The sequence below is a fragment of the Gekko japonicus genome, unplaced genomic scaffold (assembly GCF_001447785.1).
Source record: "Gekko japonicus isolate JY-2015 unplaced genomic scaffold, Gekko_japonicus_V1.1 scaffold1884, whole genome shotgun sequence".
Classification (NCBI taxonomy): Eukaryota; Metazoa; Chordata; class Lepidosauria; order Squamata; family Gekkonidae; genus Gekko; species Gekko japonicus.
In genome coordinates this window covers 218,058-224,380 of record NW_015176030.1, presented here as the reverse complement: position 1 = coordinate 224,380, position 6,323 = coordinate 218,058, and the positions used below count along the sequence as shown (strand labels likewise).

General features: G+C 38.7%; 1 protein-coding gene across 2 annotated transcripts in view; it reads right to left on the bottom strand.

Annotated features, from left to right (window-relative positions):
• GPBP1 (GC-rich promoter binding protein 1) overlaps window positions 1-5,774 on the bottom strand; it is a 50,286-nt gene extending 44,512 nt beyond the window's left edge. For both annotated transcript variants that reach the window (XM_015426619.1, XM_015426618.1), the window contains exons 1-2: window positions 5,147-5,774; window positions 3,666-3,733 (exon numbers count right to left, since the gene is read on the bottom strand). The gene's annotated coding sequence lies outside the window, so the exon portion shown is untranslated. The remainder of the gene's footprint in view (window positions 1-3,665; window positions 3,734-5,146) is intronic.
• Window positions 5,775-6,323: the final 549 nt, after the last annotated feature.

Below are 6,323 nucleotides of genomic sequence, written 5' to 3'. Positions count from 1 at the left end.
GCCCAACAACAGATATAGCTGGGTGTTATCTGCGTATTGGTGACACCCTAGCCTGTGCCTCTGGGCAATCTGGGCAAGGGGGCGCATGTAGATGAAAAATAACATTGCAGATAGCACCGCTCCTTGGGGAACCTCGCAAGCCAGCGGGTACCTCTGGGACGTCTGCTCCCCCAACGCCACCCTCTGTCCCCAATCCTTTTGTTCAACCAGAAGACACTTCTGCCTATATGCATGTGACCAAGTCTCATCTGGAGCCCCTCATCTTTTGCATATTTTCCCTTATTTGTTTTTATTTGCACTCACATCTTTTTAGACTGTAATCCAGTACACATCACAAACCAAGCAGGTTCACTTGCAAAGTAACATTTTATGTTGTTAAATTGGTGAAGTGATAGGAAAGTACTGCATTTTCCCCAACACTACCTTTTTTGGGGGGGGGAAGCATTTTTTCCCCGTGCCTTCAAAATTTCCAGATTTTTTTTAGATAGTATGAGATGTGGTGAGCTGCAATTGAAGGCAGAATTGGCAGAAATCCCACACAGACACACAAGCTCTGTTGTGCAAGAGCTCTTGGAAAAGCAGGCAGATGCAATTACCACCAATTCCCCTTTCCCATTGCAGCCCTTTGCAGCACATCTCACATGCTCCGAAGAATCCCTCAACCAACAAAAAGTGGGGCAGGGGGCTAGAGCATGAACATTCAGTAAAGATCCCTGCTATGAACTCTACTCCATTTGCAGTTATCTGGAGCCAAGCCAATAGTTGCATGTGCACTAAGGCACCTCCTTGCTGCAGAGCAACCAGTTTTACCTTCCCACGTCCCCCCAGTGCATAGTATGTAGAAAACAGGCCAGACAGCTCCAGAATAAAGTGTGACAGGGTGAGGAAGTGGGCACTTAAACCTAACCATTGCTCTCCATGATTTGATTCCTTTTATTTAAAAATTTGTGTTCTAAAATTTAAGCATTTTATACATTTAAAAACTGAACTGTCTACTTCTATTTTGAAAGTGATATTTTAACTATAGATCAGATTAACGCTGTATGGGCTCTAATATTGCTTGCTCCCCTCTGTGTGTAGTTTCATTTTTATATTTCAAAGACTTTAAAACAAATTGACATAGAGGTTCCTCAGATACTGCCTGTGAAGACTACATTACCTTATCTACTATGAAGAATATATTAAATTAAACTATGTGTAGCAAACCAAAGTGCTAAACTCAAAATTAGTAGAAGCAAGTTCAAATCTCCTTTAAGCAATAAAGGTGGTGCTGAGCTAGTCACTCTGAAACACACTTTCTTTAACTCTTCTATGCTCTTATGAGGAATTGAGAAAAATATATAAAAATTAACCCGAGTTCCTTGGAAGAGTAAGATACAAATGTTATTTATGTGGCGCTGGTAGTATTTGAAGAATTTCACACACATTCTCAGTCATTACAATCACCTGATGACATAGTTATGCCGCATTGTAAACTGAAAACTAGAACTAGTGTAACAGTCTTCCCAGACTACCAAATAACAGACAAACTTTGAAGTCTGAACTTCTCAACTCAGATCTGTGAGGGAAGCAGCAACAATATTTCACATTAGACTTGTGAAAGATCAACTTGTGTAATAATCGCTTCCTAGGTGCTTACATTGTAAGGGAGGGGCTCAAGGACAAAGAAATTTAGAGACATTCAGGGAAAGGAGACTAAAGTAACATGAGTGTTTCACCTTTACCCCATCCAAAAACTAGGTCCACTGAATCATCCCTAGAGCAAGAAACTTCCATCAATCCTTACTAATTTTATAAGAGCAACTGTGCTGTTACCCATAACTACCTCCATCTGGGAGGAGGAGGTTCTGACAAAGCTGCAGGTTTGCTATGGTGATGTACATGACCTCAGCTTTTCCTGAAAGATTTACGCATGTCCAACCGCAGAAAATATGGTGAGTTATTGTTAGGGACCGAGAAGTTACAGTTTAGAAACAGACTAATACTTCAAAGTTTCAGGACCTGGCTAGGCTGAGTTTTGATGCTCCCATTGGCAAAGTATTTCATACGAGAGATGCCAATAACTAACTGCAACATCTCAACCACACAATTTAAGGCTGCAACACCAAAAAGCTGCAGGTTTGCTATGGTGATGTACATGACCTCAGCTTTTCCTGAAAGATTTACGCATGTTCAACCGCAGAAAATATGGCGAGTTATTGTTAGGGACCAAGAAGTTACAGTTTAGAAACAGACTCATACTTTTAAGTTTCAGGACCTGGCTAGGCTGAGTTTTGATGCTCCCATTGGCAAATAGTATTTCATACGAGAGATGCCAATAACTGCAACATCTCAACCACACAATTTAAGGCTGCAACACCAAACAACTATACTAGCAAATGTATTATCACAATAGCAGGAAAAACCTCATTTTCAAGACACTTTGTACAGATTCTTATAATCACTTTTTGCATTTATGAATCCATGCTGCCATCAACCCAGTTTCAGCTTATGTAATAAAACAGCTTTGTAATCATTATTATGTGCATAGATCCACATTTATAGAGCCAAACAATTCTGAAATATTTACAACAGAGTGAAAACTGAAAAGTCGTGGCCTATATGCATAGCTCAATGGATGACATTACCATATACACCCTCAACTCATGGCTAATTTGAAAAAAATCCACAGGAATGAAGTATAAACTCCAACACAGAACATGCTATGGACTTTGCAGGCAGTGGGAAGGGAGGAATAGTTTTTCACCCACAGAAAGCTCACAAGGAACAACTAAAAATCCTACATGTGCCACAGACTTGATAGAATACAAAAGGTTTCACTTTCGTATGCAAAACTGAGTTTGAAAAAACCACCAACTTTTTAAAATTACAACATCTCAACCAGGACTCAAGGGGCAAAACGCAGCATTTTTCCAACTAGCCTTTCACAATGATATTCCTTCCTAAGGACCCTCCAGAGTTCTCAATAAACTTTTCAAAAGTTCAAAAGGAACTCAGGGTGTTTGAAGGACATTGTGCAGAGACATTCTGATCCTGGCTCTATCTATGAGGTGCTGAGCGTCACACAACAATTGAAATTTAAGATACTGTGTTTAATATATAATTCACAATCTATCATTTATTCCTGAACTAGAATATGTAATTCTTACAAATTGTTTCAACAAGTCTTGTGGCTAACTCTGTATTAAGAGTGCACAACAGGGAAGGAAAAGCTAGTCAGAATACTATGAACTGTTGTTAACACACTATTCTGGTCACAATCCAGATAATCTCTACAAGTCTCCCTTATAAAATAAAGAGGGTGGGAGTGCTTGTGCTCAACCCCTTCAACACAAGATAATGAGAAGGGGGAGTGGCTCAATGAACAGAAGGCACACACACATAAACAAACCCTAGCTTCCTGAAAAGAAGCACTAAAAGCTCAAATGTAAACAAAACTCTTTTAAAAACACTTCCAGAATCAAAATATCAATACTATCAAAGTGATTTGTTGTTACCAGATTTCACTTCAGTGATGTTATAATAAAAAGTCAAGAATTACAAAGTTCCTTACTTACAAATCCAATATGTAAATCCATTGGGAGTTAAATAGCTAAAGCATTGTTAGAAATCAACTAGATTTTTATAAACAAGAACACAGAGTAAGCTCAGGAACTGTCACTCACTTTATGCACTAGGTTGTTTTGTCCATCTTACATATTTCAAGCAGCACTGGATTCTGTTGAAAATAAACCTGCAGAGAAATTAAAGATAATGTGACTAATATATTTAAAATGAAGGTCTCCCAATTCATTTGTTTAACAAATACTAAGAAAGACAAGTTTACTGTTAGTTATTACTAGAAAACGAATAACCTTTTAACATGTTAAAAGGAATTCTCTCATGCTGGGAGAAAGCTTAAGAAACCAATGCTATCAAACACACAGCACCAACAACAGGCATAGACACCTTGCCCCTGGTACAGTGCATCACCAGGCATGAGTACTACCACACCAGCACTGGGAAGCCCCAGATACGTTTTACACACACAATCTCGAAAGGCAGGGGTGAGGTGCTAAGGGAGAAGGCCTTTTTATTTATTTCATTTATAATCTGCCTTTCTCATTGAGATTTCCCAAATGCCGGCCTATCATACAGCATTGGTGCATAAATGGACCAGCAAAACATCACATAAAGGTTTAAAAAAGAAGTTTAAGAGGCATAACAAAGTTTGAGTCCAGTGGCACCTTTAACACCAACAAAGTTTTATTCATGGTATTGTAGGTCTTAAAGGTGCCACTAGCCTCAAACTTTGTTCTGCTCCTTCAGACCAACACAGCTACCCCACCTGAATCTATTAAAGAGGCAAGTGAAGCAGAGTAGCCCAAATCTGCACTACTTTCTATGGAACAAGACGCTGAACTCTCCTAAGCAGTGAGTCCGGCTGAAGTCTCAAGCAGGATTACACCTACCCTTTGAGAAACTAAACATGTTTTCAATGACTGTTAAGTCAGGATCCGCCATGTCCATAAAAATCTTCCCGTACTAACTCCAGCCCCAAGTTTACCACTAACAGCAGACTGGATGCTCTACAAAACAAAGTTGCTGTCTAGAAAGCTTAAATCAAAGTTGCCCTTTTACTTCTGTACATTCCAAACACTAGAACCCTAAATGCACTTATTAGGAAGTAAGTCCCAAGCAAACAAAAGATAAGCAGCCCGTTGGCTAAATACAATGTCAAGTATAAAATAGCAAGGAAAATATTGAATCACTAAGATACAGATTTCCAAGTATTTAGCTATTTGCCTTGAGCTGGAGACTGACATATGTTTCCACATGCAGAAGGACTTCTGCCTGCTGAATGTGAGCTTCCCACCTCCTGAGCTCTCCCAGCAGCTTAGAATGCACCCAGAAATCCTGCTTCTGGGTGGTCCCCCATCCCAAAAGAGGATTTCAGGGAGCATTTCAAGCTGCGAGGAAATTCACACTCTGCAGGCAGAACTCTTTGTACTGGCCGGGGAAATATCAGTTCAACTTTTTTGTTGTCAGAAGTGAAGGGTTGGATCGGACTAACAGAACTGAAAAAAAGTACACACATTCAAACTCCATATTTATCATTTACAACACACTAATAAATAGGTCAACGTGAATTTTATACAATACTTACAAAATCCAAGAGAACTGCAGAGATTGGCATTAACTCTTCGTGATTTGTGTTTTCCAGTTTGCCTCCCTTGTAATAATATCCCGAGTTCCTTAAAAATACTACATCCGTAGCTCTAGCTGATTCTTGGAAATCAGCTGCCCATTCTTCACATTTAAGGACTCCACAAAGTTACATCCAGGTCAGATAAATCTGAATTTAATAGCTTGTCTATTCTTTTGAAGTTTCTTCTCTTTCTTATTCCATGTACATCTCACTATCATGAGCATCAGTTCGAGAAGAAATAAATATACTTTTTATGACACAAGGAGCTTAACTGAAAAGTCAAATTCCATATCTGAAGTGAAGAGTATCTGTAAGTGTTATTGCAGGCATCTGCACGGGGCCATCCCCACTTCTTCCCAGCATTTAAAAAAATACAAAGGTGTCTAAAATTAAAAAAAGGCTAGCAAAAAGAAAGTCTCCTAGTCTCTTCATTTAGGAAGCAGGCTTCATTGCGAAATACTACCAATTCTAGACTACCTAAAAAACAAAGTCAAAATACCTGCCATAAACCACTAAAGCCAAAGTAGAATAATTAGCAGCTACATTTAATATAATCCTATAAACCTAGCAGACAAAACAAGTTAACTGTCGTTTTGCATGAAATTCTCAAACTAGAAAGTAAAAATAAGTTTTGAAAGTAACATGCAGTATTTAAGATTATCCAACTATCCATTCCATAGAGACAAAAATTAGTCCAAGATGATATCTTGCATTTTTGAGGAAGAGAGTTCAGGCTTACACAGCTGGGTTTCTGCAGACTTCACTAATGTATGAAGTAGAAAAGTAATTGAACAAGTTATAATCCCAGTCGCATTTTAGTCAATATTTTTTCATTTTAATTGAAGCCAAGGTTATAGGTCAACATCCAGTTAACTTCTCATTAGCTGAGGCACAGGTTGCAAAAGATCCAGACTTCTGTTCAGAATCCAAATAACCTAGGAGTGGGAGAGAAGAGAGATTCACACATTTCACTCAGATTTAGTTCCTAGACAGCTCAGAGCACACCTGTTGTTAATCTACTCTCAAAGAATCACTAATACTACCTTGTAACTGCGAACAAACAAGAGAAAAAGCACAGGGAAAGTTTGAAACTATTCAACAAAATAAACATTACCACAGTGAAAAAACGAGCTGA